Genomic DNA, 21,062 nt, shown 5'->3' with positions numbered 1-21,062 from the left:
TTTCGCACTCTTTCTCAGATTAATCATCTTCAAATATTTCGGCTCAAGCTTCGGTTTCTCACAATACTTTCTAATCCTCAAGATATCTCTCCAATCAACTTCCAACTTTTCAGTTCTTTCCTTGTGATATTTGACAGGCAAAAATCCTTCAGGCAGGACTTCAGTTCGTTCTTTCTCTTTACACTTTCTATCCAAAAGTTCATCATTTGTTCTAAACAACTCCTCAAAACCAGGAAGATCCTCATTCTTATCATTTTGATATGTAGGAAAATCTTCATGAGTAACATCCTCAACTAAATCATCTAAATCTCTATCACTAAAATCCTCTGTAATCTCAGTGCCAAAAGAATCATCCTCAGATGGAGAATCGTCGGACTGTGCGTCAGCAGCTTTAGCTTCCTCTTGCTCTAGACGCACCAGTTCGTCCAGCTCTTCTCTAGAGAGATTGTGAGGGATCTCTCCCTCTTCTAGTTCATCATAAACAACAGAATGCTTGAGCTCATCCTGTTTAGAAAAGAAATCACTAAAACTATAATCAATTTTAAGAGGAATTACTGACAGTGCTGTAGCTTTGGAGGAACCAGGAGCCTCCACCATTCGATTATCAGTCTCATCCTCAGGCATCTCAACCAGATCAAACTTCTCTTCCCACGCAGTCATCTTAGCCAGAGCTGATGCAGCCAACTCCTTAGCTTGAGTAGCTTCTCGTTTCGCATCAGTTAATAACAACGATTGATCACCAACTTTTCTTTGCAACAGGTCAACTTGCAACGATAGCCTTGTAACATCTTCAGACTTAACACGATTCTCCTCCTTCAACTGCTCAATCTTCTCATCCATTTCCTTCCTCATTCTCAAATTATCAGCCATAGCTTGAACATACAAATCATTCAAATTGCGGTGAGTCGAGGAACTAACACCTCCTTCTGTTCCAGCATGAATCGGAGCTTCCGGAGTAGGCGTAGAAACAGTCTCTTGGGAGACTTGTTGAACCACAGGTGGTGACTGTTGCTTTGAAGGACGTTGTTGTTGTTTTTGTTTTTGTGAAGTTTGTTGTCCTTGAGTCTGCGGTATCGGTGTCACTGGTTGAGTTCCAGTCGAAGATCCACCAGCATCTTTGTAAACCAACTTGAACCTTCTTTTCAACTTTATCTTTGTTGAAACCTGAGAACTCTCATCTTCAACCATTCTTCTTTTTGATCCCCTTGAAGCTTCTTCAATACCAACATTTGGATTAACATTGCCAATCTCATCAACTAATCCACCAGCACCTGACCCACCAGCCGCTTGAGTATTCACTGGTTGTTCTACTTCTTCATCACTATTAGCTACCTCAAAATCAGGCTCTCGATCAGATAAGCTATTTTCATTTCTCCACTTCTTCCCTGGAGGACACTGATAAGATTCTTTCGCAAGATGACAAACAAGCTTGCCATCATTAGCACTCTTCATCTGATTCAGTCGATTGAACGTAAGATCTGTCATATGCTTCAACTCAATGACGTCTTTTCTCAATCTAGGCAAATCAACAGTTTGACGATTGATCATAATTTGTAAGAACCTCAGATAAATCAGATATGACTTGCTCGTCACATTCTCCACCAGTAGATCAAAGATAACTCCTGAGAAATTGAAATCAGCCTTCAAAACCAAAGCAGCAAACATTCCTTGATAGATCTCGCTCAGTTCATCAAATCCTCCTTGCAATGGGCTTAAGCACCTCAGCACAACAAGTGACAGATATCTATACGGTGGAGTGAATCCACTTCTTTTAATCGTTGCCCTCGTGATATCACCAGCATATTTGCATCTTAGCACACATCCAGTAATCTTTGTCTTTGACAGCTTCTTCGGCATGTTCTCATCATCCTCGAATAAGAAGGTGTTTCGAATCGTATCTTCAGATATCTTAATCTCCTGACCACAAACAGTACTGACAATAACCTTCCTGTCATCTTCGGTCTCAACCCTTGCATGTTCCCAGAACTCTCTCTGACGTGAGTAATAAGCAGTACAGGGCATAGAGATAGCAGCAAATACTCTTGAACGTTTCAGAAACTCGATTACACTCTTGTACTTACCAGCATTAGGACCTTTCTCATTTAGACATGCAGTGAGATTGGAACCACTGTTAGCTTTCAATCCTGGAAGATCAATAGAAAACGGACCCCCCGAAGACTCAGTATCAGATTCACGAGCAATGTTTTCTGGATCAGCTTGAACACCTGACATTATGAAAATAACTGCAAACACAATTCAAATCAGCACAGAGTATTCATGAAATATTTAGACATCACATGGTGATCCTAACAGAATATATTACTTCATTAAATCTATGATACCAAAGTCACAATAACCTGTTCGAAGTACGATTATTACAGACGTAGAATAGTGTATCAATGCTAACAGACTAGCATCATCAAATTACATACTAAGCTGAAAATACATAATAACAAAGACAAATACAGAAATATAAACTCAGAAACACTTATCCCACAATGGGATTCTCTGGCACTAGCTTTTCCTCATATTAAACCACACCAAGTTTCTCAAACACATTATGCAATAAGGCTGCATACGGAAATGGTTCTTCCATCTCAAGAAAATCTTTCATCACATGAATGAGAAAGTGGCCCATATTCACTTGAATACCCTCTAGTAGGCAATACAAAAGCAGAGCTTCAGTACCAGACAATAGATTATCTCCTTCTCTCCTAAAGGTCACATTACTTTTTATTATTCTCAAGTGAATCTCATGTTGTTGCGACACCTCGTCATCACTAATCTCAACCCTACCGGTATTGACTACTTTCCCTGGCTTGCATAACCTTGCAATTATGTCAGACAGTTTGAATCTGTTGGGAATCTTTCGAAGATCTTTGCTAGGATATAGTATTTTAACCCCAGTGTAAGGAACATTTAACAGGTTTGAGAATTCCTCCATGGTCCACTTATACTGTTGGTCAAATAAGCCTGAGTGGACAAATTTCTTCTTGCTATCTTCTAAGACAACACTTGCATAAAATTCCCACACCAAATCAGGACAAAAGTAATCCCCAATGTCTAAGAATGCTTGACATCCAATTTGTTCCCAAGGACTATAGGTGTAACATCCCGCCTTTTTCCGTTTACTTTTCCGTTTAATTATTTAAAGTCCGTTATATGTTTATAACATCTCCCGTTAATATGCGTTTTAAATTATCTCGTTAGGTAATTCACGCATCCGAATGGAACTAGAGGGACCAGACTTGCTCAAGTGCCAAACATTTGACAAGGTCAAATGGTCAACACTCCATCTCCTCCACCCATTATTTTCCATTTTCATTTTCACTTTTCATTTAATACTTTCAACTTTTCTCTCAATCTTCATCTTCAAGAATCATCATCTAAATTCGTTCAAGCAAGCTTCAATCAAAACAAATTACATATTTGGAATCCTTGCTACTTCCTCTTCGATTCTATACCAATTTCATTACATTTGGGTAACTTTCTAAAATCACTAGATTTTGTGTTCTTGATATTTTTAAGTTATAAAGTTGTTAATTAGTGTCTATGGCTCAAGTCTAACATGATTATATGATTTATATGATCGATTTCGTTATTTGAAGTAACTAGCTCGAGTATGAACTTTGGTGTGTTTGATTTGGTGATTTGGTTGTTTGAATGTTGTTAAATGTTATAAATGCATGTATTAAATGTGTTTCTAGTATCACTAGCTTCAATTTGATGTGTAGGTTGCTTGAGAAAACTCCATAAACTTGATTAGTGAATTTGGTGAGTTTGAGTTAGGGTTTGATAAACTTGAAATGAATATTTGATGCATTGAATGCCATAAATTGTTGTTGGTAAGTAGTTAGTTGTATTGTATGCTCGATTACCTACGAAACGGCGTGTCATATGTATGCATTTAATTCCCAAATCCTATTTTGTGCATTTATGAACTTGAGCATTAATTGAGCATTAAATGTTGGAAAGTCGGTTTTGCAAATAATGTTTCCGGTTGGTGAAATGTGCTTAGTTGTCTTCCTTGTCAAAAGAGCTTTCCAGCGATATAAGGTGCGAGTCATAAGTGTTTACGGTTTGTGATTTGTGTTTGTTCGAAGTTCGGAAAAAGATTTGAACAATTAAAACTGACCAGGTACCAGCACCCGTTAAATGCCGCGGCGCGGCAGCCTTGGGTCGCGGCGCGACCTAAGGCGTGTTCAGGTTCTGACCAACATGTCAATTATATGAAAAATGTTTGGCACCCTATGGACCTCCGATTCACATGAGACTTGTTCTAACATGTTTATATATGAATAATTAGCACAGAAAAATAGTTCGGGACCAGACCCGAACGCGTTGACTTTTTCGTTGACTTTGACCGACCAAGGTTTGACTTTTTTGTCAAACTTAACCAAATGATTATGCAATCTTTCTAACATGATCCTATACTTGTATCTTGCATAAAACTTGACAATTTGATTCACATGCTACATAATCGAGTCGTATTGAGCCATAAGACTAATTGGACATCTTTGACCTATCGTGTTTACCGTTATTGATACAACCTATTTGTTTAGGTCAAGACTAGCATTGTTCTTTGCACACGTCACTTGTAGAAGTACTTATTTACTCTTGCGCTTAAGGTGATATCATAGTCCCACTTTTACTCATTTGAACTTACATTTGGGATGAGAAAACATAAACGTTTCTTTTTAACTAAGTGAACACAAGTACATGAAAACAAACATTCTACATACGAGTTTAGAACAAAATCCTCAATTCGATTATCATTAGTTACTCTTGCAGTGTGTAAGTGTAGGCGCGAACTTATGTTGTATGGCCATATGGGTTTGACAAACCCTCATTCGGACGATTCGCTACCGTTATGCGGATGAAATATATTTTCGGGAAACAGTGTATGTTCTAACACTATTGTGATGGGGTACTATTGAAGGAAACGTTAAGCCTTGATAATTGGGTGCTCGTGAATATTAACTTTTAGAATGTATTACTATTTATCAATGATGCAAATCTTGTGGTTCGACTTACTTTTACTCACTTACTTACTTAAACCTATGATTTCACCAACGTTTTCGTTGACAGATTTCTATGTTTTTCTCATGTCCTTGAACATTAGGTGATACATGCTTCCGCTCATTCTTTTGATACTTGCTTTGGATGTAGAGTATACTTGCATATGTGGAGCGCCTTTTGACTACTTTAAACTGTGTCGCACGTGTTTCATTTGTACTTTAAACATCGCTATGTACTAGTTATGGAAACTACTTTTGTAAACTTTGAAACATCCACACTTATGAAATGAATGCGACCTATTTTCGGTCAAACTTTGTCTTAAAGACTTATGACCATGTAATGGGACCTACGTAGACGGCGCCGTCAAACATGATTTGGTCGGGTCGCTACAGATGGTATCAGAGCCTTGGTTGTAGGGATTTAGAGTTCATTGGTGTCGACCCCGAGTCATAGGGTACATTAGTGAGTCTAGACTACAACCGGCATATAGACTTGACGTAGGAATTACTTGACTACTTGTGCATTTATACTCGAACTCTCCTACTCATATCTATTCTTATTCTACTTTAATCTCATGTTGACTAAATTGATTGACACGCCACCTTGACTATATGAAGTAATGTCGAATGCACATATGAATTAGGGTAATATAAATTCCGGGATTATATTACGGTGACTCATATGAACGTTCCGACATTATGACATAAAGAATTTAAGGCGAGTCAAGGAAAATTTTCTCTCTATCTTTATTCCATATCACGGTTAGTATTATTTAGAATACTAACCAACAGTATTCTTTTGTTTTGAAGGAACAATGCCTCCTCGCCGTGTGCCACGCCGTGAAACTCCCGAACAAGCACTACAACGAATGGTGGCCACCGTCGTAGAGGCGGCCATGGCCGGTCACTCCACCAACAACAACAACAATAACAACAACCACAACAACAACAACCAAGGGGCCGGTAACTCTAGCGAAGGGTGCTCCTACAAGGCTTTTATGGGGTGCAAACCTCACACTTATGATTTAATCGGGGGACCGATTACTCTTACTCGATGGTTCGAACAAACGGAGGCCGTATTTAGCATAAGCGGTTGTCGGGACCAAGACAAGGTCAAATACTCCACTCACACTTTCGCCGGTGTCGCCCTCACGTGGTGGAACACCTATGTTCAATCGGTGGGTACCGATGAAGCTCATGCCCTCTCTTGGGCCGATTTAAGGGAAAAGATGATTGTTGAATATTTCCCTCGCGAAGAAACCCGAAAGCTCGAACAAGAGCTAAGAGCTTTAAAGGCGGTCGTGAACGATCTCAAATCTTATAATCAACGTTTCGTCGAATTATCCTTGATGTGTCCTAATCTCGTGAACCCAGAATCTCAAAGGGTTGAACTCTATATGGATGGTCTTCCAAAGAGCATCAAACAAGGTGTGATGTCCTCCAAACCCGCTAATCATCAAGCCGCTTTGAACATGGCCCGTCAATTAATTGAAACGGTTGATGAAATCGTAGTGCCGGCTCCTAAGGCCGAGGACAAATCGGGTGGCAACAAAAGGAAATGGGAAGCCACTCTATCAAGCAACTACAACAACAACACCTTCACCAAAAAGCCTTTCACCAACGACGGCAAGAAAGGTTATGCCGGAACTCAACCTTTTTGCAACAAATGTCACAAGCACCACTCGGGTGAGTGTGGCAAGCTAATTTGCCACCGGTGCCAAGGAGTTGGTCATAGGGCCAACAATTGCACAAGTGCCGCCCCCGTAGCTCGAAAAGGGCCCAATCCTCCAAAGACGGTCACTTGTTACTAATGTGGCCAAACGGGCCATTATAGGAACGAATGCCCGAAGAAGAAAGCCAACCCCAACACACGCGGCCGAGCTTTCAACATTAACATCGAGGAAGCCCGGGATGACAATGAACTAGTCACGGGTACGTTTCTTCTCAACAACACTTATGTTACTTGTTTATTCGATTCGGGTGCCGATAAATGCTTTGTATCCAAGACTTTGACTCATTCTTTTAGCACTCCACTACTTCCACTAGATACCACTTATACCATTGAAGTAGCCAACGGGAGACTATTGAGTGCCGACACATATTACCGGGGGTGTACGTTAAACGTTTTGGGTAATGAGTTTGAAATTGACTTGATACCTATGGAACTAGGAAGCTTCGATGTAATAATTGGTATGAATTGGCTAGCCAAAACGAAATCTCACATCCTTTGTGATCTTAACGCAATCCGAATTCCTATCGAGAACGGCGAACCTTTGATCGTCTATGGCGATAAGAGTTGCAGTGGACTCAATCTCGTTTCATGCATTAAAGTTAGAAAACTACTCCGTAAGGGTTGTTTTGCGATCCTTGCTCACGTTAAGAAAGTCGAGTCCGATGAGAAGCATATCGATGATGTGCCAATTGTTAGTGACTTTTCCGATGTATTTCCCGACGAATTGCCGGGTCTTCCACCTCATCGACCGGTTGAATTCCAAATCGATCTTATTCCGGGAGCCGCACCCGTAGCACGTGTACCATATAGACTCGCTCCATCCGAAATGCAAGAATTGCAAAGTTAAATCCAAGAACTACTTGATCGTGGTTTTATCCAACCTAGCCATTCACCTTGGGGCGCTTCGATTTTGTTTGTTAAAAAGAAAGAAGGATCCCTACGAATGTGTATTGATTATCGTGAACTAAACAAATTGACGGTTAAGAACCGATATCCCCTTCCTCGCATCGATGACCTCTTTGATCAACTACAAGGGTCTTGTGTATATTCGAAAATCGATCTCCGCTCGGGTTATCATCAATTAAGGGTTAAGGGGGAAGATATCTCCAAAACCGCTTTCCGAACTCGTTATGGTAGTTATGAATTCCTTGTCATGCCATTTGGTCTCACTAACGCCCCGGCTGTGTTCATGGATCTTATGAACCGCGTGTGCAAACCGTATCTTGACAAATTCGTTATCGTGTTCATCGATGATATTTTGGTTTATTCTAAAAGCGAAGAAGAACACGAGGAATACCTTTGACTTGTGCTTGAACTTTTAAGACAAGAACGACTCTATGCCAAATTCTCCAAGTGTGAATTTTGGTTGAAGGAAGTTCAATTTCTTGGTCATGTTGTAAGTGACCAAGGTATTAAAGTCGATCCAACAAAAATCGAAGCCATTAGTAAATGGGAGACTCCTACTACTCCTACTCACATTCGTCAATTCTTGGGTCTCGCCGGATACTATCGTAGATTCATCAAAGATTTCTCTCTGGTCGCTCGTCCTCTAACCGCGTTAACTCATAAGGGAAGAAAATTCGTTTGGGCAACCGAACAAGAATCCGCATTTCAAATCTTGAAAACGAAGCTAACCACCGCTCCTATCTTGTCACTTCTCAAAGGCAACGATGATTTTGTTGTGTATTGTGACGCCTCGAAACATGGTTTTGGGTGTGTGTTGATGCAACGAACGAAAGTCATTTCTTATGCTTCTCGACAACTCAAAATTCATGAACGAAACTACACGACACATGATCTCGAACTCGGAGCCGTTGTCTTTGCACTAAAAATGTGGAGACACTATCTTTATGGAACCAAGAGTACTATCTTCACCGATCACAAAAGCCTCCAACACATCTTTGATCAAAAGCAACTAAACATGAGACAACGAAGGTGGATTGAAACCTTAAACGATTACGATTGCGAGCTTCGTTACCATCCCGGGAAGGCAAACGTAGTAGCCGATGCCTTAAGTCGAAAAGAAAGAGCGGTGCCTCTTCGTATCCGAGCCTTAAACATCACCATCCACACCAACCTTAATAGCCAAATTCGGGTAGCCCAAGATGAGGCTCTCAAAGATGAAAACGTTTCACACGAGCTCTTGAACATTCTCGTCTTTCGATTCGAAGTTAGGGAGACCGGACTTCGATATTTCGCCGGAAGGATTTGGGTGCCTAGATACGGAGACCTACGAAGTCTTATTTTAGATGAAGCCCATAAGTCACGATACTCGATCCACCCCGGTGCCAATAAGATGTACCACGACCTAAAACAACAATATTGGTGGCCGAACATCAAAAGGGACGTAGCTACTTACGTTGCCAAGTGTTTGACTTGCTCTAAATTCAAAGCCGAACACCAAAGACCGTCCGGGTTACTTTAACAACCTGAGATCCTGCAATGGAAGTGGGAAAGGATAACGATGGATTTTATCACCAAACTTCCGAAAACATCGGGCGGTTATGAAACTATTTGGGTCATTGTGGACCGTCTCACCAAATCCGCACACTTCCTCGCCATGAAAGAAATGGAGAAAATGGAAAAACTTGCACAACTTTACATCAAGGAGATCGTAGCCCGGCACGGTGTACCTTTATCGATTATCTCCGACCGAGATGGCCGTTTTGTTTCTAGATTTTGGCGTACCTTGCAAGAAGCGTTGGGAACGCGTTTAGACATGAGCACCGCATATCATCCTCAAACTGATGGACAAAGCGAACGCACAATTCAAACCTTGGAGGACATGTTACGAGCTTGTGTTGTCGATTTTGGAAATGCTTGGGACAAGCACTTACCTCTCGCCGAGTTCTCTTACAATAATAGTTATCACGCGAGTATAAAAGCCGCACTTTTTGAAGCGTTATATGGTCGAAAATGTCGTTCACCTCTTTGTTGGGCCGAGGTAGGCGACGTGCAAATCGCCGAACCCGAACTCATTCACGAAACCACCGAGAAGATCGTACAAATCCGAGATAGGCTTCAGACGGCCCGGAGTCGTCAAAAGTGCTACACCGACAAAAGACACAACGACCTCGAATTTCAAGTCGGTGACCGAGTAATGTTAAAGGTCGCACCTTGGAAAGGTGTAATCCGTTTTGGGAAACATGGGAAGCTAAATCCTCGGTATATTGGTCCTTTCGAAATCTTGGAGCGTATTGGAACCGTTGCTTATCGTTTAGATCTTCCGCCTCAATTAAACTCCGTTCATCCTACCTTCCATGTATCTAACTTGAAAAGTGTCTTGCCGAACCCGATATCGTCATCCCTCTCGAGGAACTTACTATTGATGACAAACTTCATTTTGTGAAAGAACCGGTTGAAATTGTGGACACCTCCGTCAAGACATTGAAACAAAGCCGAATTCCGATTGTTAAAGTCCGTTGGAACGCCAAAAGGGGACCCGAGTTTACTTGGGAAAGGCAAGATCAAATGCAAAAGAAATACCCTCACTTGTTCCCGGTTCCGGAGACGCAAGATTCCGAGGAAGAAACAACGACTACTACGCCTACTTAAATTTCAGGACGAAATTTCTTTTAAGGAGTAGGTAATGTAACATCCCTCCTTTTTCCGTTTACTTTTCCGTTTAATTATTTAAAGTCCGTTATATGTTTATAACATCTCTCGTTAATATGCGTTTTAAATTATCTCGTTAGGTAATTCACACACCCGAATGGAACTAGAGGGACCAAACTTGCCCAAGTGCCAAACATTTGACTAGGTCAAATGGTCAACACTCCATCTCCTCCACCCATTATTTTCCATTTTCATTTTCACTTTTCATTTAATACTTTCAACTTTTCTCTCAATCTTCATCTTCAAGAATCATCATCTAGATTCGTTCAAGCAAGCTTCAATCAAAACAAATTACATATTTGGAATCCTTGCTACTTCCTCTTCGATTCCATACCAATTTCATTACATTTGGGTAACTTTCTAAAATCACTAGATTTTGTGTTCTTGATATTTTTAAGTTATAAAGTTGTTAATTAGTGTCTATGGCTCAAGTCTAACATGATTATATGATTTATATGCTCGATTTCGTTATTTGAAGTAACTAGCTCGAGTATGAACTTTGGTGTGTTTGATTTGGTGATTTGGTTGTTTGAATGTTGTTAAATATTTTAAATGCATGTATTAAATGTGTTCCTAGTATCACTAGCTTCAATTTGATGTGTAGGTTGCTTGAGAAAACTCCATAAACGTGATTAGTGAATTTGGTGAGTTTGAGTTAGGGTTTGATAAACTTGAAATGAATATTTGATGCATTGAATGCCATAAATTGTTGTTGGTAAGTAGTTAGTTGTATTGTATGCTCGATTACCTACGAAACGGCGTGTCATATGTATGCATTTAATTCCCAAATCCTATTTTGTGCATTTATGAACTTGAGCATTAATTGAGCATTAAATGTTGGAAAGTTGGTTTTCCAAATAATGTTTTCGGTTGGTGAAATGTGCTTAGTTGTCTTCCTTGACAAAAGAGCTTTCCAGCGATATAAGGTGCGAGTCATAAGTGTTTACGGTTTGTGATTTGTGTTTGTTCGAAGTTCGGAAAAAGACTTGAACAATTAAAACTGACCAGGCACCAGCACCCGTTAAATGCCGCGGCGCGGCAGCCTTAGGTCGCGGCGCGACCTAAGGCGTGTTCAGGTTCTGACCAACATGTCAATTATATGAAAAATGTTTGGCACCCTATGGACCTCTGATTCACATGATACTTGTTCTAACATGTTTATATATGAATAATTAGCACAGAAAAATAGTTCGGGACCCGACCCGAACGCGTTGACTTTTTCGTTGACTTTGACCGACCAAAGTTTGACTTTTTTGTCAAACTTAACCAAATGATTATGCAATCTTTCTAACATGATCCTATACTTGTATCTTGCATGAAACTTGACAATTTGATTCACATGCTACATAATCGAGTCGTATTGAGCCATAGGACTAATTGGACATCTTTGACCTATCGTGTTTACCGTTATTGATACAACCTATTTGTTTAGGTCAAGACTAGAATTGTTCTTTGCACACGTCACTTGTCGAAGTACTTATTTACTCTTGCGCTTAAGGTGAGATCATAGTCCCACTTTTACTCGTTTGAACTTACATTTGGGATGAGAAAATATAAACGTTTCTTTTTAACTAAGTGAACACAAGTACATGAAAACAAACATTCTACATACGAGTTTAGAACAAAATTCTCAATTCGATTATCATTAGTTACTCTTGCAGTGTGTAAGTGTAGGCGTGAACTTATGTTGTATGGCCATATGGGTTTGACAAACCCTCATTCGGACGGTTCGCTACCGTTATGCGGATGAAATATATTTTCGGGAAACAGTGTATGTTCTAACACTATTGTGATGGGGTACTATTGAAGGAAACGTTAAGCCTTGATAATTGGGTGCTCGTGAAAATTAACTTTTAGAATGTATTACTATTTATCAATGATGCAAATCTTGTGGTTCGACTTACTTTTACTCACTTACTTACTTAAACCTATGATTTCACCAACGTTTTCGTTGACAGATTTCTATGTTTTTCTCAGGTCCTTGAACATTAGGTGATACATGCTTCCGCTCATTCTTTTGATACTTTCTTTGGATGTAGAGTATACTTGCATATGTGGAGCACCTTTTGACTACTTTAAACTGTGTCGCACGTGTTTCATTTGTACTTTAAACATCGTTATGTACTAGTTATGGAAACTACTTTTGTAAACTTTGAAACATCCACACTTATGAAATGAATGCGACATATTTTCGGTCAAACTTTGTCTTAAAGACTTATGACCATGTAATGGGACCTACGTAGACGGCGCCGTCAAACATGATTTGGTCGGGTCGCTACAATAGGTCTGTCGAGTCGCAATGACCTTTTGTTCCATTAAGATGGGTCGTCCACTAGCTAGAATTCTCCTACGGTCGATGTTAAACATCCATTGCCCAACAAAGGAACCACCTGACATTCTAATACATACTACAAGCACTAGCATTAGATAGGTATAACAAATATTATCAGAAACTTAAAGTTCATTCAGATTTAAATATAAAAATTCACCATCGGTCTAACTAAAAGACCATCGGTCAATGGACTGGACCATCGGTCCGATGGTCTAGACCTACGTCAATTGGTCTAAACCACATTAACAAACTGATCAACAGGAGACCTACTGCCGAGTGACGAGTCATACGGCCGAGTGTAAGACACCATCGGTCGAGGGTCAAAGACCTTCGGCCGAGGGTAATTCTCAGATCTGTTTTCCCAAACTTTTGAAATCGATCAATATGTTGTTTTAGGTTCAATTCCTGGTCAAAGTAGTGTCTAAGGAGGCCGATTAACAAAAATACATCATCAATTTTAACATCTAACGGCCAAAAATCACTCGACTAGCAACACATACTTCGAAACTAAAATTAACAATTTAAAACGAATGAAAACGAGTTAGATTACCTCGTTAATGGCACTGGAATCACAACGAAAAGATGTGCAAAACACACGGACGAAATCACCTTTCTCTTTCACTTGAAAATCTAGGGTAAAATCGCTCAAAAATACACAAAGTGACTGACCCGATTGACTTTGGGTCCTTTTATACTCCGTCAGTGACCATCGGTCGATGGTCTAATCCTTCGGCCCGATGGTCCAGACACTCGGTCGAGTATCTTAGTCCTTCGGCCGAGGGTAATTTCATTCGGCCGATGGTCTATGCTTTGAAAAACTTAAAAACTTAACACTTTTTGCATTCAAACTTTACCTTCTTTTTCACATTCACTCCCCCTGGGACTGATCTCCACAGTATACGTCAACACGGAGAACATAAGATTCCTTTCACAGTAAACCTTTCCGAGAACTGAGTTGTTTGGCTAAATACATAAACAGAAATGCACAAGCAGCTAATCTTATGAATACAAACAAACTCTGATATGCATTCACATGCAAAAGCACAAAACAAATAACTGTACAAAGTCCAGTGTGTCATGATTATCCACATTATAACTGACATAATCAGTAACAATTAACCTTTTAGATCTGAAATAAAACAACTTCTAACATCAGTTTCATTAAACAATAGCATAAGAAGAATATATGATGTTATCAGCATAGGAACATATAAAACTGCTTATCATGAATCACACTCCAAGAAGTAAGACACATCTTTTTGTGAGTTGACATATTAAATGATTAAATCTTTTGATTCGGGGATTAGAACTGAACTACATTGACATGTTTTTCACAGTTCATTCATTAACTTATTTGATAAAGCATATACAGAACAACTTTCAAATATATCAGTAAAGATTTATCAACTTTCACCCCAGACTTCGATGATCACGTTATATTAATTACCTTAACACTTTTCAATGTTAGACTTTGATCACGAAGTCAGTCCTCATTTGAGATCGCACGATGTTTCAGGTAGAACAATTGAGCACAATATGTTGACGCTGTCCTCTTATCACATCAATGTACTTTCAATTTGATTGAACAGAACCATCTCACGATGTTTCTAGCAACCCTGTCAGCCATGAGCTTCTACCTTAAACTTACCCCTTTCGTTTCAGATAATCTTGTGAATCTCAAATTTATTGCATACTTTGTTAAAGACACATACCGCCCGCTATAAACCCCATACTTAAACGGAAATCGCATGATGTCTGATGTTTGATGGATGGAAGTGATAAATATATTTGAGTGATGGAACGCTAAGATATCCTCCAGAAGATATTCCCTCTATCCAGGTCAATAGGTACAATCCCATACCATAGACAAAAGATGTAAAGTCCACCAAATGTGATGTGAACTGAATGATTTAAGTTCTCTATATCTGATGATCTGAAAAATTTCTCCCCCTCGAATATAGGTAACTAAATCGTTCAAATAATCCTCCGATTGAAATATCTGTTGTCTCAGACTTGAAAAACATAGGAATCGCTGAAACTCTGGTTCAATTCTTGATCCATGAACCTCTTGCAATTATGCGGTGCATCATATTATTTACAACTTCTAATAAATAAACAAAAACAAAACATTTTTTTTTTGAAGTTACTTTTTGAAATGTCCCGTTCTTATTGATTAAAAACGTTCCATATTAATTGATTTCATTGCGAGGTTTTGACCTCTATTTGAGATGTTTTTCAAAGACTGCATTCATTTTAAAACAAACCATAACCTTTATTTCATCAATAAAGGTTTAAAAAGCTTTACGTAGATTATCAAATAATGATAATCTAAAATATCCTGTTTACACACGACCATTACATAATGGTTTACAATACAAATATGTTACAACAAAATAAGTTTCTTGAATACAGTTTTTACACAATATCATACAAGCATGGACTCCAAATCTCGTCCTTATTTAAGTATGCGACAGCGGAAGCTCTTAATAATCACCTGAGAATAAACATGCTTAAAACGTCAACAAAAATGTTAGTGAGTTATAGGTTTAACCTATATATATATATATATCAAATCATAATAATAGACCACAAGATTTCATATTTCAATACACATCCCATACATAGAGATAAAAATCATTCATATGGTGAACACCTGGTAACTGACATTAACAAGATGCATATATAAGAATATCCCCATCATTCCGGGACACCCTTATGATATGATATAAATTTCGAAGTACTAAAGCATCCGGTACTTTGGATGGGGTTTGTTAGGCCCAATAGATCTATCTTTAGGATTCGCGTTAATTAGGGTGTCTGTTCCCTAATTCTTAGATTACCAGACTTAATAAAAAGGGGCATATTCGATTTCGATAATTCAACCATAGAATGTAGTTTCACGTACTTGTGCCTATTTTGTAAATCATTTATAAAACCTGCATGTATTCTCATCCCAAAAATATTAGATTTTAAAAGTGGGACTATAACTCACTTTCACAGATTTTTTACTTCGTCGGGAAGTAAGACTTGGCCACTGGTTGATTCACGAACCTATAACAATATATACATATATATCAAAGTATGTTCAAAATATATTTACAACACTTTTAATATATTTTGATGTTTTAAGTTTATTAAGTCAGCTGTCCTCGTTAGTAACCTACAACTAGTTGTCCACAGTTAGATGTACAGAAATAAATCGATAAATATTATCTTGAATCAATCCACGACCCAGTGTATACGTATCTCAGTATTGATCACAACTCAAACTATATATATTTTGGAATCAACCTCAACCCTGTATAGCTAACTCCAACATTCACATATAGAGTGTCTATGGTTGTTCCTAAATATATATAGATGTGTCGACATGATAGGTCAAAACATTGTATACATGTCTATGGTATCTCAAGATTACATAATATATAATACAAGTTGATTAAGTTATAGTTGAAATAGATTTGTTACCAATTTTCACGTAGCTAAAATGAGAAAAATTATCCAATCTTGTTTTACCCATAACTTCTTCATTTTAAATCCGTTTTGAGTGAATCAAATTGCTATGGTTTCATATTGAACTCTATTTTATGAATCTAAATATAAAAAGTATAGGTTTATAGTCGGAAAAATAAGTTACAAGTCGTTTTTGTAAAGGTAGTCATTTCAGTCGAAAGAACGACTTCTAGATGACCATTTTAGAAAACATACTTCCACTTTGAGTTTAACCATAATTTTTGGATATAGTTTCATGTTCATAATAAAAATCATTTTCTCAGAAAAACAACTTTTAAATCAAAGTTTATCATAGTTTTTAATTAACAAACCCAAAACAGCCCGCGGTGTTACTACGACGGCGTAAATCCGGTTTTACGGTGTTTTTCGTGTTTCCAGGTTTTAAATCATTAAGTTAGCATATCATATAGATATAGAACATGTGTTTAGCTGATTTTAAAAGTCAAGTTAGAAGGATTAACTTTTGTTTGCGAACAAGTTTAGAATTAACTAAACTATGTTCTAGTGATTACAAGTTTAAACCTTCGAATAAGATAGCTTTATATGTATGAATCGAATGATGTTATGAACATCATTACTACCTTAAGTTCCTTGGATAAACCTACTGGAAAAGAGAAAAATGGATCTAGCTTCAATGGATCCTTGGATGGCTCGAAGTTCTTGAAGCAGAATCATGACACGAAAACAAGTTCAAGTAAGATCATCACTTGAAATAAGATTGTTATAGTTATAGAAATTGAACCAAAGTTTGAATATGATTATTACCTTATATTAGAATGATAACCTACTGTAATAAAAAAAGATTTCTTGAGGTTGGATGATCACCTTACAAGATTGGAAGTGAGCTAGCAAACTTGAAAGTATTCTTGATTTTATGTAACTAGAACTTGTAGAATTTATGAAGAACACTTAGAACTTGAAGATAGAACTTGAGAGAGATAAATTAGATGAATAAAATTGAAGAATGAAAGTGTTTGTAGGTGTTTTTGGTCGTTGGTGTATGGATTAGATATAAAGGATATGTAATTTTGTTTTCATGTAAATAAGTCATGAATGATTACTCATATTTTTGTAATTTTATGAGATATTTCATGCTAGTTGCCAAATGATGGATCCCACATGTGTTAGGTAACTCACATGGGCTGCTAAGAGCTGATCATTGGAGTGTATATACCAATAGTACATACATCTAAAAGCTGTGTATTGTACGAGTACGAATACGGGTGCATACGAGTAGAATTGTTGATGAAACTGAACGAGGATGTAATTGTAAGCATTTTTGTTAAGTAGAAGTATTTTGATAAGTGTATTGAAGTCTTTAAAAAGTGTATAAATACATATTAAAACACTACATGTATATACATTTTAACTGAGTCGTTAAGTCATCGTTAGTCGTTACATGTAAGTGTTGTTTTGAAACCTTTAGGTTAACGATCTTGTTAAATGTTGTTAACCCAATGTTTATAATATCAAATGAGATTTTAAATTATTATATTATCATGATATTATGATATATAATATATCTTAGTATGATATATATACAGTTAAATGTCGTTACAACGATAATCGTTACATATATGTCTCGTTTCGAAATCATTAAGTTAGTAGTCTTATTTTTACATATGTATTTCATTGTTAATACACTTAATAATATATTTACTTATCATTTAACATAATTAACCAAGTGTATCAATATCTTAATATGATTCATATGTACCTAGTAAGACGTTGTTATAACGATAATCGTTATATATATCGTTTTCGAGTTTCTTAAATTAATAGTCTCATTTTTATGTATATAACTCATTGTTAAAATACCTAATGAGATACATACTTATAATAAAATCATGTTAACTATATATATAACCATATATATGTCATCGTATAGTTTTTACAAGTTTTAACGTTCGTGAATCACAGGTCAACTTGGGTGGTCAATTGTCTATATGAAACCTATTTCAATTAATCAAGTCTTAACAAGTTTGATTTCTTAACATGTTGGAAACACTTAATCATGTAAATAACAATTTCATTTAATATATATATAAACATGGAAAAGTTCGGGTCACTACAGTACCTACCCGTTAAATAAATTTCGTCCCGAAATTTTAAGCAGTTGGAGGTGTTGACGTATCTTCTGGAAATAAATGCGGGTATTTCTTCTTCATCTGATCTTCACGCTCCCAGGTGAACTCGGGTCCTCTACGAGCATTCCATCGAACCTTAACAATCGGTATCTTGTTTTGTTTAAGTCTCTTAACCTCACGATCCATTATTTCGACGGGTTCTTCAATGAATTGAAGTTTTTCATTGATTTGGATTTCGTCCAATGGAATAGTGAGATCTTCTTTAGCAAAACATTTCTTCAAATTTGAGACGTGGAAAGTGTTATGTACAGCCGCGAGTTGTTGAGGTAACTCAAGTCGGTAAGCTACTGGTCCGACACGATCAATAATCTTGAATGGTCCGATATACCTTGGATTTAATTTCCCTCGTTTACCAAATCGAACAACACCTTTCCAAGGTGCAACTTTAAGCATGACCATCTCTCCAATTTCAAACTCTATATCTTTTCTTTTAATGTCAGCATAGCTCTTTTGTTAACTTTGGGCGGTTTTCAATCTTTGTTGAATTTGGATGATTTTCTCGGTAGTTTCTTGTATTATCTCCGGACCCGTAATCTGTCTATCCCCCACTTCACTCCAACAAATCGGAGACCTGCACTTTCTACCATAAAGTGCTTCAAACGGTGCCATCTCAATGCTTGAATGGTAGCTGTTGTTGTAGGAAAATTCTGCTATCGGTAGATGTCGATCCCAACTGTTTCCGAAATCAATAACACAAGCTCGTAGCATGTCTTCAAGCGTTTTTATCGTCCTTTCGCTCTACCCATCAGTTTGTGGATGATAGGCAGTACTCATGTCTAGACGAGTTCCCAATGCTTGCTGTAATGTCTGCCATAATCTTGAAATAAATCTGCCATCCCTATCAGAGATAATAGAGATTGGTATTCCGTGTCTGGAGACGACTTCCTTCAAATACAGTCGTGCTAACTTCTCCATCTTGTCATCTTCTCTTATTGGCAGGAAGTGTGCTGATTTGGTGAGATGATCAACTATTACCCAAATAGTATCAAAACCACTTGCAGGCCTTGGCAATTTAGTGATGAAATCCATGGTAATGTTTTCCCATTTCCATTCCGGGATTTTGGGTTGTTGAAGTAGACCTGATGGTTTCTGATGCTCAGCTTTGACCTTAGAACACGTCAAACATTCTCCTACGTATTTAGCAACATCGGCTTTCATACTCGGCCACCAAAAATGTTTCTTGAGATCCTTGTACATCTTCCCCGTTCCAGGATGTATTGAGTATCTGGTTTTATGAGCTTCTCTAAGTACCATTTCTCTCATATCTCCAAATTTTGGTACCCAAATCCTTTCCGCCCTATACCGGGTTCAGACTTCCCGAATATTAAGATGCTTCTCCGATCCTTTGGGTATTTCATCCTTTAAATTTCCCTCTTTTAAAACTCCTTGTTGCGCCTCCTTTATTTGAGTAGTAAGGTTATTATGAATCATTATATTCATAGATTTTACTCGAATGGGTTCTCTGTCCTTCCTGCTCAAGGCATCGGCTACCACATTTGCCTTCCCCGGGTGGTAACGAATCTCAAAGTCGTAATCATTCAACAATTCAATCCACCTACGCTGCCTCATATTCAGTTGTTTCTGATTAAATATGTGTTGAAGACTTTTGTGGTCGGTATGTATAATACTTTTGACCCCATATAAGTAGTCCTCCAAGTCTTTAGTGCAAAAACAACCGCGCCTAATTCCAAATCATGCGTCGTATAATTTTGTTCGTGAATCTTCAATTGTCTAGACGCATAAGCAATCACCTTCGTTCGTTGCATTAATACACAATCGAGACCATGCTTTGATGCGTCACAATAAATCGCAAAATCATCATTCCCTTCAGGCAATGACAATATAGGTGCCGTAGTTAGCTTTTTCTTCAATAACTGAAACGCTTTCTCTTGTTCATCCTTCCATTCAAATTTCTTCCCTTTATGCGTTAATGCAGTCAAGGGTTTTGCTATTCTGGAAAAGTCTTGGATGAATCTTCTATAGTAACCAGCCAATCCTAAAAATTGACGTATATGCTTCGGAGTTTTTGGGGTTTTCCACTTTTCAACGGTTTCGATCTTTGCCGGGTCCACCTGGATACCTTCTTTGTTCACTATGTGACCGAGGAATTGAACTTCTTCCAACCAAAATGCACACTTTGAAAACTTAGCGTACAGTTTTTCTTTCCTCAATACTTCTAGCACTTTTCTCAAATGTTCTTCGTGCTCTTGATCATTCTTTGAGTAAATAAGTATGTCATCGATGAAAACAATGACAAACTTGTCAAGATATGGCCCACACACTCGGTTCATAAGGTCCATGAACACAGCTGGTGCGTTAGTCAATCCAAACGGCATAACCATAAACTCGTAATGACCATAACGCGTCCTAAAAGCAGTTTTTGGAATATCATCCTCCTTTACTCGCATTTGATGATATCCAGAACGTAAATCGATCTTCGAATAAACCGACGAGCCTTGTAGTTGATCAAATAAGTCATCAATTCTCAGCAGTGGATAACGGTTTTTGATGGTAAGTTTGTTCAACTCTCTGTAGTCAATACACAACCTAAATGTACGATCCTTCTTCTTGACAAACAAAACAGGAGCTCCCCATGGTGATGTGCTTGGTCGAATGAAACCACGTTCTAATAGTTCTTACAGTTGGCTTTGCAGTTCTTTCATCTCGCTGGGTGCGAGTCTATAAGGAGCACGAGCTATTGGTGC

Source organism: Rutidosis leptorrhynchoides, chromosome 5, assembly GCF_046630445.1.
Source record: "Rutidosis leptorrhynchoides isolate AG116_Rl617_1_P2 chromosome 5, CSIRO_AGI_Rlap_v1, whole genome shotgun sequence".
Taxonomy (NCBI): domain Eukaryota; kingdom Viridiplantae; phylum Streptophyta; class Magnoliopsida; order Asterales; family Asteraceae; genus Rutidosis; species Rutidosis leptorrhynchoides.
Note: the sequence above shows the minus strand (reverse complement) of the source record.